Source organism: Lepidochelys kempii, chromosome 23 (genome assembly GCF_965140265.1).
Source record: "Lepidochelys kempii isolate rLepKem1 chromosome 23, rLepKem1.hap2, whole genome shotgun sequence".
Lineage (NCBI taxonomy): Eukaryota > Metazoa > Chordata > Testudines > Cheloniidae > Lepidochelys > Lepidochelys kempii.
This window is the reverse complement of record NC_133278.1, coordinates 4490174-4502605: the sequence shown is the minus strand read 5'-3', so window position 1 is coordinate 4502605 and position 12432 is coordinate 4490174. Positions and strand designations below refer to the sequence as shown.

Genomic DNA, 12432 nt, shown 5'->3' with positions numbered 1-12432 from the left:
GAATTTATTTTTCCAGCCAGAGCTAAATTCAAATAGTTCTGTTGCCTGCTCAACACCCAAAACAGCAGGATATTCCTGAAGAGATTCTCTAGTCTGAAACCTGAAGTATTCTGCATCATCAGAATTTCCTAGGTTTCCGTTTTTGTGTGTTTGTATAGGGGAACATCTTTTGTCATTGCAGTCCAGCTCTGTTCACTTAAAGTTCGTGAGGGGAAAAATAATCTCTTCTTGAAACGCTTCCTAAAACATGCCTTCTATCCACTGCATGTGCCTATTAATTTCCCTATCAGTGATACAAGTTCTAATGTTTTTAATTTATTCACCATATATGTTCGACAGTTTGTTTATACTGCAGAGGAATGCAAAAATTAAAGGGAAAAAAATTTATCTGTGGACAAGTGGTCAGTCATTTCAGTTACAAATGATTGAGTTCTTTCGGTGGTGGCGGTGGTTGTTCTTACTATAGTACTGCAGTAGTGCTTATGAGTTCCAAACAGCGATCAAGGTCCCCTTGTGCTTGGCACTGTACAAATGTATAGCAGAGATGGATGGTCCTTGTCCCCAAAAGCTTACAATCTAAGTTGTAGACAGATTTTAAAAGTTGCTGTACAATCTGCTTTGGCTTGGCTGGAAAATTAAACTAGTTTCTTATTTTTCTGGGAAAGGGTAACTGCTCTTGACCTACCTGACTATTTTGATCTACCAGAGTAGCTGAAAAACCCAGGCTCTATCTCTTCCCAGTCACCATACACCTGTGATCAGAGAGCTAAGTCAATACATTCAAACTAATGTTCATCACCTCCCCATCTTCCGTCTCTCACCAGAATAGCAACTCAGTTCCGTTCTGTTTAGCCTCTTCTCTCCTTACCCCAGAGGCAGCTCAGTTCTCTTTGCTCCCATTCCATGTGGCCCCACTCTTTCACCATCCCCTGATTGATGTCACTCATTCTGCCCCAGCCTCATCGATGGCCTCTTTTTGGCAGGTAGGAAACCTGACACATTTATTTGCCCAGATATTATTTCTACTTTTCCTGAGCTTCTGCGTACTGGTTTAGTTAAATTGGTGCAAGCTTGTGTGCACACGTTCTGGTTTCAGTTTAAGAATGTCTACACACAAACAACTGTCAGGAATGGCACAGGTAAACTTAGTCCTGCCTCAGTGCAGGGGGCTGGACTTGATGACCTTCATTTGTGATTCTAAACTTGCACTGTCTACACACAAACTTGCACTAGCAAACTAAATCAGTTAAAAAACATACCTTTAGTTAAACTGGTGCAACCCTGTGTGTATAGACAAAACTTAGAGTATTTTACTCCTTGGGTACGTTGGACTGGGTTTTTATGTGCACAGCTACACTGATGTATCTATATATAAATTGGTTTAATTTTTGTATATTTGCTTTAGGGATAATCAATATGTCATATTTACTGGCAGTTATGGCTTATTTTCATGTGTGTTTAAATATGCGCATTTCTTTAATTGTAATGGAAGTTTCTTTTGGAAAAGCCAGTAGCTTTAATTTCCTGAATAGTGATCAGCAGTTGGCTTGATATAAAAGGAAATGCTTTGCTTAAGGACATATAGCTGCCCTGTTTGCTAATCATTTAATTCACTGGAGGAATGGGTTATACTGTTCTCTCAACTGGCAGTTCAAACGCGCGCAGTCAGTTGTCTCAGCATGTACAGACTCCTGTAGATGAGTCTGAGACTTTTTGGCCATCAAAATACAAAGACTATTACCTGGTCTTTCTCCATGGGCTAACATGAACTAAGTGTGTTGCAGAGGCTTGTAAGAGATCTTGAGTTGTAAAATTAAACATATGCACTTAAAGGGGAAGTTGGATTTGCATGGTAAGAGATATAGCGGGGGTGGGTGGCGGCTAGTTAATCAGAACTCCACTAAATGATAATTATTGCAATATCAGGTCTCATAAATGTGTTCTAATATGTGAAGGGAGGAGGACAACCCCAAGTTCTTTGTTTTCTGAGAAATATGGCAGTGAGCTTGTATTAACTGTATGTAACCAGTTCTCACCAAACTCAGAAGAGCCAAAAAGGGATAGTTCTCTTTCCCCTGTTTACACCTCTCTTTGTGGCGTGTACAAAAAATGTGCAGAAGTCATTGATTTACTAATCATCAAAGATTTGTTCCAAAGAAGATTCTCTTTTATAGATTTGATAGGAAGGGCCCTTAATGTTTTGGTAAGAGTTTGGAAAAATGATTATTTGTTCTGCTTGAATTAGCCAAAAGTGAGGGTGAAGGCCAATAGGTTGTTGCTAGTAGAGGTCAAGGGCTGCATGAGGAAGGCAAGGGGGGACTAAATGGTGTAGGGGGTTGGTAATCAGATACAGAGCCTCTCCCCTCTGGGTCACTAGTTCAAATCAAACTGGTATCAGCAGGGACTGAAAGTTAGCATCTGACAGCTGTTCATTGGCCTGCCTGAAAGGAGGTCTGGTGGTCCTAGAAAATAGAGGATCTCCTTTTGTCACTAAGTTCTGCAGTCAAAATTGACACACAGCCACTAACTAACATTATTTGGGTTCTTTGGACTCAAAACGGGTTTTTTTGTTTGTTTGTTGTTTTTTAAAGAACTGAAGTTAACAATCACAAGAGGCATCAGAGAGATGTTCTGAACATAATACAGATCTTTTAAACCTAAACAATTGGACAATGTTGATTTTTTTTTTTTTAAAGTAAGCATGGTATTCTGCTCGCAGATTAGCCCTTACAATAGAGAGAGAAATATCTTAGTGCTTCACAAGTATTTTTAAGGCTGTAATTGCTGTGCTAGGTTTTTATCATAAAGCTGTCTTTGCTTCAGCAGCCTAAAGATGAATAAAATGCAAAGTGCTGTGGTGGTTTTGCTTCCTAATATCATGCCAGAGGTTCCGACTGCTGATTCTTCTACTTACATTTTGCACATCTTCTTTTGGCTGTTGCCAAAACGTAAATTATTTTCTTTTGAACATGTAACTAAAGTGTAATAATCTGCAAGTAGTAGCATTTTCAGGCATAGAACAACCAGCGACTTTGTAATACAATCCTGTCGAGCTTTCGTTTTGTCAGAAGTAATCCTGTTCTAGAATTTAGGACTGCCTTCAGATTAACTCTAATCTCTGGCTGTTGCATTCTGGTAGAACTGCATAATATAAGGCCATTTTTCTCTGGAGCACTTTGAGTGTAACTTCTGTTTATATTGTTCAGTGGGAAGGAAGAGCTTTGAATGAGACCTTTTTCAAAATAGAAACTATAAAATTCCTCCCAGGAATGTTGGAATATAGCAATAGGGAGCCAGATCTTGTTCCTGCTATCATTGTACTATGCTTTCTTATGAATAGATTGCTTCTTATTTATGCTTGCTCTTTTCTTTGAGCCTTTTGATCCATTTGCAGCCATTCTGTGTGAGAGATTGGTTTGTACTCTGAAATGGCCGGTGTGTAGAAAACAGTCCTCTAGGATTCTGTCTGCAGACATTTTTAATATTGCAAAAACACAATAGTCTGTCCCTCACAATAGAAAAACCTCTCTTTCTTTAGTGTCCTAATGAGATATTAGGCTTTCAGTCTGTCAGTGCAAATCGCTCACCATCAGATAGAGCAGTGTTTCATTGGCATAGCTGAAATGAGGTATCCCATTAGCCCACTTGCTGTTGTATCAGCAGTTCAGGGAAGCTTTAACCACTGGTTAACACACACACATCCACTTCTCATAAAGGAAACTGCACAAAGGAAACTGGCTGACAAGGATACATGTCATGGCTGCTGCCTAACCAGTAGGTAGTTCCACGCCTTGCATGAACATCCGACTTCCTTGGTGAAAGGAGAGATGAATATCTTCAATTAGGGCTGTTGCATATTGCAGCATTGGCATTAGAACAACCAGCTGTAACGATGTTCACCCTAGCATGGACTTGCAAAATACTTTTCACAACTATTACAACTTCCACATGACCTTTCTAGGAATCAGTTCAGATGTGCTGGGTGAAACGTGGAATCGTGCTTATGCTGTGCTACGCTGTAATAGACACAGAGGTGTGTGTATTTGCTTGCTGGGGCCTTAGAGCCTTGTGGTATTAGATTACCTTGTATGGCTTTACTAATACAATTCTACAGCAAGCTCTGAAGCCCTGTTCACACTGTAACTAAACTAGCTAAAGCTAAAATGTCCAGTGGTGCTATCTCAGGCTATTTCTCTAGCAGGGTTTGAACACAGGTGCAAAATGTTTTTTATTTTAAAAAAAAAAATGGTAAGGTGACATGCTCTAATCATGTTGACCATTCAGTGATAAATCATGTGGTTTTTCTTGTAGCATGTTCAAAGTTCGTAATGCATCAGAACTGCAACTAGTCCTCACTAGGTCCTCCCACTGTGTTACAAATAGCTAGGGGAATGATTTTACGTGCAAGGCTGTGTCTATCAGCTTTACATCTGTAGCTATAATGTATTCAGACAGTACTGTATAAATAGCTATCGGGACAAGGTTTTTGTTAGTGCATCTGTAGCTCATTTTGCCCCAGTGGGATGAATAATACCCTGCAGTTAGCAGCCAGAATTCTCCCTCAAATAATGGAGTGCTCTGAGTATTGTTAATCTTTTTCTTAGTTTGGTAGATCAGTTAGAGGCTGAGAGCCCTTTGGGCAGACCAAGTACTGGTTGGTTGGTTGTATGTGTTGATAGTGTGCTGTGCCCTTTGTCATATTGCTGACACCCTTTATGATGTATATGCTGAGAGTGCAGGTCTAACCTGCTCCGAAACAGGCAGAATCAGCACATACAATAGATCTCTAGCTGGTGTGTTAGAAGAGGGATTTTGTTCTGTATGTGAAGTGGAATGGCAGTGATCAGCCATTGATAATCTCCATAGTGAAACCTAAATGGTGTCACCTGAAGATGCTTTAAATCAGTGGGGTTGACCATTTAGATTTTTCTTTTACTATGAAAATCTGTTCATTTGTTTTACCTTTCATGGTACAACACTAAAGACCATTTGAAAGATTATCTTGCTTCAGGGTATTTCTCTGGTCCTGATTTGGCAGGGATTTGAGTACATATACATCATAATGCCCAATACAAAATATATATTTGATTCCAGCAGGTTTTGAACTCATTCTTCTGGTGATCATGTGCTTCTGTTTTGATTAACTCTGTGGCATGAGCAGGGGGAATCCATGTTTTATCAGATTCTACCAATTAGTGTAATTGAAGGTTTTAGGTTTTTTTTGTTTGAGGGCTCATAACTTTCATAAATGTTTGCTCTGAGTTTAAACTTCGTGTACAAGAGGCTTTTCCTAGAGGAGCCTTAATCTGTATAGTAGGGGAAAAAGTAATTGTAATGAGGAAAATAGTTAGCAAGTTAGCCAAAAGGGAAAAAAATCTTGTGAATGTAGGGAGGTAGGAAGGCCAAGAGTTCAATTCTGTCAATGTTTGGCAACTTGGCCACTCTGTGCCTTTATTAGCACAGCTTTAACACTGTTTATTTAACAAAAAACAAAAATAAGCCCACAAAAAGCAAAACAAAACCCTAGAACTTAATTGAAAACCAGAAGCAATGCAGTTCGCTCTGATATCCTGGAAGGTAGGTTGTACTGTGTGTTTTTTTTTAATCTAACAGCTCTGAGCTATTGACAAATGAAACTGCATTATGTTGGTTTCTCTCAGTCAAAAGACTAAATCCAATTCACTAGTTACAGTCTTGCCCTGTGTATGTGTTGGTCCTCCAAACTTCACTCTTCATCAGTTTGTCTCTGCAGCATTAATAATTGAAGTAATGTGAATAACTGTGGAAGTTCAAACGGAATATAGATTCTTTTTATCCCTTATAGCAATGGTGGGTGAAACGGGATAACATCTGTGAACCATTTTAATATTTAATTTTAGCCAGGTTGATCTTGATGCCTTAAAATAAATCCCTGCATGTTTGTCCCCCTAGGAAAACTAGTCTGTGAACCTTGGATCTAAAACTGAAGATCAGATTTTCTAAGTGAAGTGACTTCTCTCTTACTCTCAGTGAAAAGAGTAAAGCTTCCAGGTTGCTTGCTATGTGGGCTAGAATAATCACTTCTGCATACTCTCTCACCATCCCACCTCCTGCATGAGGGTGATATTACCTGGAGTTTCACCTTGTGGTATTTCACATGTGGGATTCAGTGATTACTTGTTGAAACAATTAATTTCCCAGTGGTTAGCTCAGTGTTTAATAACCCAAAGGTCTTAGCAGCAATGCTGCTGATGTAGCTTTGATATTAAATACGAGAGGTCCTTGTGGTGGAGGGAATATCAGTAGGTGTTCTTGTTAGTGCAACATTGCAAGGGGGTGAATCTTCAGCATAACTCCCTGGATGAAAGATCCATCAGCATTACCTAGCTCTAAAAGAAAAATTGCCTCAAGCTATAGAATTGGAACTAGAGAGAGATGAAGAGTATCTCCATTACCTGGAAATATTCTTTCAGGGAGAACATTAAAACCTGCAGCTTTGGATTCGTGGCTGCATTAGATCAGATTGTGTGCGTCATTCGGAGTTCGCATGTCAGCCTCAGCTCTTTGGTTGCAATTGAAAGCTCTAAATAAAAATGGACTTTTGATTTTTGTATGGATGGTTGTGACCCCCACCACTGTTTGCTAGGCTGACTGAATAAATGAGCAGAGTGCTTTGTGTGGAAGAACGTATTTAAATTTTGTCTTTTAATTTCTGATGGTGTCTTCAGGAAAACAACTTCTTGTTAGATCAAGAGACCTTTAGAAAACAGATTCTCAATGATTATTCTGGGAGACAGATATGAATCTTATGACAAGCAGAACTGCAGAAAAATGTCTCCCAAAAAGGGGGAGTCTTATACAAATTCCAAAAGGATATGTTGTATGTTATCCTAGCCCTATTGACTATTTATTGCTGGGTATGAAGTGGGAATTTTCTGTAATCTTTTTGAGACTCCTGTGTATGCCTCGGTTTCCCTTATTTTTTGCATGTTACTGGGAGAGGCAGGACTGTTTGATTTCAGGGCAGGCTGGGCGACATAGATATGAATGTTACTTAGCTCTCTGAGCCTGAATGGGATGTTAAAAATGACTGGCCGAGGCTGACCCCATATAAGTGGAAAATCTGAGAAGATGGCAAATCCAGTCACCAGTACACTGATGTCTAGCAACCAAGGACCGAGAGAAAGATGGAGTTCCCCACCTTTCAGCAGAAAAGCTGAGCAAAATCTCCCAGCTCGAAAATAAAAGACTGGGGAAGATGTGAGGTGGGGGGACAAAAGTTGGCTGCTACAGGGAGTCATGGGCTCTCACCTAGGAACTGACAAGGAGGTGAGAGAGAGAGATGGAGTGTGAACGTGAGGGTTTCACTACAGCTTGGCTGGGGGCTCTGGGCTAACCAGAATGGTCTATGCCTTAATCTTCATTTCTCTGTGCTAACATAAGTACTTCCTATGTTGTGTGCCAGTTGACTAATAAACCCTGCTGTTTTGACAACACCATTTGAGTGTCACTGCAAATGCTTGGTGAGGTACATTAATCCCTGAAAAATGTATAGGTCTCCACCAGGAGCATGTCTCAGGTGGACTTACTGAACAGAGCTCATGGTATGAAGCAGGAGTGTTAAAGCAGCAGAGGTTCAGCCTCAGGAGACAATGAGGCCATGTCCCCTATCCTGTAGGAAGAGAGAATCCCCTTGGGGGTCTGGCATACTGAAGGGGTTCCTCTAAGAGACTGCTCCAGAGCTGGGGGCGTAGGACCGATACTGTGGATCAGTGACTTTGATGTCCTAAATATAGTCTCCACTTTGAGACCCAGCTGCTCACATATTATCCTCTATGGTTTGATTTGCAGGTAGGTTTCAGCATTAGATAACTGAATCCTGTTTAGCCAAGCAGAGGTGGCATGTGTTAGTGTGGTATTTCTAATCTCTAAAGGTCACTTCTCCCTTCCTTTCCCCAGGTGTAGGTGGAATTTGTAATCTTGGAATTTGTCCTTATATGTTGTAATACCTGTGTGGGGAATAAGACTATGTTATAACTTCAGAGCCATATCTTTTCCGGTTATTGTCCTGTGACACCTTAGCTTTTTTCTACACCAAGTTTAGACTTGCAAGCTCTTCGGGGCATTGTCTGTCTATAAGGTGCGATGCGGATTTATACCACTACTGAAATGTCAGCCCTCTCCACCTTTTTATTTTCCTCTTGGGAGCCTATATTTTATACTGTAGTGAGGAGGAGTGAAATTCTTATAAACATACCAAATCTTCTTTTCTGTTGGAGTCCATGACTACTCTTCCTTCTTGGGTTGAGAGTACCGTGGTTCTGGTACTAGAAGGGGTACTTACAACAGCATATGTTTATTTATAACATAGGGAGCAGAGTGTTATTTTTAGATAAAATTCACCTAAAATTTATTACTTTAACAGCTGTTTGGTGCCTTATTGTCGTATTTTAGTAGGTGCAATTAAATAAATGCAGGCAGCTATCAGGGACTTGATTTATTTTTTGCTAAATGGCAAACTTATGCCTGGCAATATCAACATGGAGGAAGATTTAGTCTCTGCACCAAGGAGTTTATAACTTACTTCAATAACTGAGATTGCATCTAACATTGTAAAGACTTGGACTCTCCAGTACTTTAACATTTGCCATTTACATCTGTTACCCATGATCTTTTACTTGCATTCTCTTGACCCTTCGGTAAAATCTGTCTTGCACTCCTGTCCTTTATTGCATAGCATTCTGTAATGTAAAGATGATGTTCTCAGTGCTGAAAATAGAGCACAACAATGATCCTGCACTATAAATACTAAATGGAGACTAGCTTTGATTGTAAAGACAGAAAATCATTTTGAAATCTGCATTTTAAGAGCTTTATGTACACAGCATGTTCAGGCGAGATGTGGACTGGTTAAGTCATGTGGTATAGCAAAATATCGTTGTCTTGAACTCAGATTTTCCAGCTGTCTCTGCTGCCTACATGGTTGATTTGTGGGTGATCCCAATTGGTGGAAATCAGGTTCTAGAAGAGTGCTATGAAAACTCTCCAGTAATATCTTTTTAAAAAAAAAAAAAGGTGGGAGAGTTTTATGACCAGATACCTGAGTTTAAGCAGTTTTTTCTACTTTCTCCTGTTGTGGTAATTTTCTAGTCCTGCGCTCAGCCAATAGTTTATTCCTGAAACATTGACCTCAGTGCTTTGGCTTCAGTACCTTTCACATGTTCACCTGGGTCAGCTGGTTCCCAGTCACCAGCATACAAACCTATGCTAGTAGTTGAGACTTGTGCCAAGTATATATGCCCCTTCCTCCACATCGTGTCTCCTTCTCTTGTTCTTGTTTTAACTTAGACTGTAAATTCTTCAGATTGGAGACTCCCGTTTTCATTTTCTATACTTTATGCTGGTGTAGTACAGTATATCTAAGTTCCCTATAAGCTGTGTGGCCACGCAGCAGCCTATGTAGTGCTGCGTAGGCACTCGGGACCCGCCCATCTGTGACCTGCTGCAGCTGGGGGAGGGGCAGCCCGAACCCCTCCCCTACCCCGAACCCAACCCCAGCCTGGACCTGCTGTGGCTGGGGCACCCCTCCCCTGGCCTAGACCTGCCGCGGCCAGGAGTGGGGCACCTATCCCATGGCCCCAGCCCTGGAGCTGCCGCATCAGGGAGAGAGCTGGGGGAAGCCCCACCGCAGAGCCTGCACCCCCAGCCAGAGCCCTCACCCCGCCCCCACCCCCATACTCCAATCCTGTGCCCCAGCCCTGAGCCCCTCATCCCTGGCCCCACACTGGAGCCCTCACCCCTCCCCACCCCAACCCTCTGCCCCAGCCCTGAGCCCCCTCCCACACTCCGAACCCCCCCCCCCATGTGACCCATGTGTCACACATCACTTCCATATTGATGCACATAACATAATTCATTCCGCACATGGGTGGGAAAAATTAGAGGGAACACTGCAGTATATACATAGGTGCACCCAGTTGATTGCTGAACCTGTGTTTGTTTTGAAGCAGCTCAAGCTCCAATTGTGGGATCCTGAGGAGCCTAAACCATTGCAAAATGTCCATAATAAATGGGAGGTGGTGGGTGCTGTCGAGGTCTTATTCTGGTAAAGTGCTGATGGTGGTGGTGTCTGAAAAAGTTGGAAACTGCTGTTTTAAGCTACCAGTCATCAATTTTAGGGAACTTTCTTCTTACATTGGTGTCTCCCTGAACCCTATGTCCTGCAGGAAGCGTTTGCTTGCCTCTGACAACAAGCAGAGCATCTCCTGGCTCTTTTCTTTCTCCTGGCTCTGAAATTCTAACAGCCATTTGAAGAGCTTGGTAGTCAATGAAGCAGTTTGAACAATGATTTGAAAGTGGTTTTGTGTGAATAAGAAATACATGGCAAATGAATGATTCATGGCAATCCAGACAAAACCTCTCCTCTAATGATAGTGTTAGGCTGGGTTTGGCAGCAGACCGCCAAATCAACTGTATTGTTTTAGATCAAAACACTGAGATCTGTCATTTGTAGAGATGAGAAATTTACATATCTGGTTTGCTCTGTGCAGTCCTTTATTTCACTAAACAGATCTCTTTCGGCCTCTGGAGAACTCAGTGAATGAAACTTGCACTTGAGGTCTCAATAATGTGTCATTCGTTTGATAGGTAATTGGGTTAAATCCGAATGGCTCTGTGGCCATGGGACAGTCACCATGCTAATATCCTACTGCAGTTACCACTGTTTTGAAACCACACAGAGAGGGGCTTTTTGACTTTGCACAGCTACTTTGCACAGCTAATTTGAAATATTTCAAATGAATGACAATTTTTTGACTTCCCTCCCCCACGTTTAAAATGTTTCCTCCATTTCTGGATGATGGAAACATTATGATTTTGCTTAAATGTGAAGACTGATGCATTCATTTAAATGTGCTACTTGTGTGGAATTAAGGTGGTGGGGAAATGGAATCTTTTCCAAGTGCCAAAGTTGTAAGGAGGTCTCAGACACCTCAGGCATCCGGCAGCTTCTGGTGACATTGGATTATGGGTGCCTGCTCCCAAGTTTGAGGTTTGTGGTGTCCTAGGCAGCTAGGAAAGCATGGAGATGGGAGGTTGACGAAGGGAGGGAGGTACACAGATGGCTGGGTCTTCCCAGGAAAGGCACAACAACCAGTAGCAAGTTTGCATAAATAAAGAGGCAAATTTCTTTTGTAGGTTTTAGTAACTGATTCTACAGACATTTTACACTGTGGCCTAATGGAGCCTGAATAGATGACTAGTTCTGAGGAAAGGTGTGCATACTTCTAGGTCAATGACAGATGGCTGTTGTAACTGTCTATTAGAGATTCTACTCAGTTTACTGTACGGTGATTATTCAGGAAGTTTAAAACCAAGACTGTTGCTTGATCAGAGTGACAATGGCAGTTCAGGAATTATGAAGTTCAATACCAAACAAGGCAAGGCTTTGAGCCAGTAAATGTTTCAGTGAATACTCTCACAGTGGGGGTCTTGTGATAACATCAGGGCTACAGAGATTTGTCTTCAGTGTTGTTCAGTGTCAGAGCTTATTCTGAAAGACTTCTAATTCATTACAGTCCTGTTGATACTGGCTGGGGAAAAGTTAACCCTTCTAGTGAGCAGTGGCTTTTTAAAACATTGTTCTTGCTTGAAAATGGCTCACAAGTTTTGACAATTAGTGCACCCAAGCAATGTGAATTCCTTCTTGTAGTGATGCTGTGAGAGGAAAAATATTAAAAGAAAATATTTAAAAATCAGTTTCACTGTCACTAAAATGCCTCCTTAATTATGCATGACATTACTACAGGGCAGAGTTAAGGTTGTTTGGTTGTCTTAACTGTTTCTGTAAGATTTCTTACATCTTACAGTAACATGTTCGGATTTCTTTTAAGTATAACCTTAACTTTGAATTTCCTGGGTTTATAATGCCTGGTTCTAGGAGAATTACAGCAGCTTTGTCATATTTTTTACCTTTAAATTATTGATAATACTCTTTGCCTTAATGTATAATCGAAAACTATATACTGTTTAAAATCTCTGGTTTCATTCCAAGCAATGAAACTTGTTTTTAGTGTATTTAATGTAGCCAAAACCTGCTGCAGTTCTTCTCAAACGGATTAAAAATAATGTCCACCTCCATGTATAGGAAGTGAAATGTTCTATGAACCATCTCAAAGAGTGCTAGTACAATTTCTCTGTCTATGTGGAAGTGAAGAGGGAATTAAACAAGCTGTTAGCTTCCTCAGACATTTCTTAACATGAGAGCCTTTATCCAGCACCATCCTTTTCAAATGGATGAAAACATAGAAAGATTAATGTAAATTCCAAGGAGATATGTACACAAAGCTCAAAAAGATGTCATCTTACCGTCACTGACACATCATGAAAAAATGTTACTAAATCCATTTAGAGGCAGTTCTGCAGATTATAGTGTTGCAGCAGCAACTTGGAGTT

General features: G+C 40.9%; 1 protein-coding gene across 2 annotated transcripts in view; it reads left to right on the top strand.

Moving 5' to 3' along the window:
• ARHGAP35 (Rho GTPase activating protein 35) overlaps positions 1 to 12432 on the top strand; it is a 104660-nt gene that overhangs the window by 58968 nt on the left and 33260 nt on the right. The gene's annotated exons all lie outside the window — the stretch shown is intronic.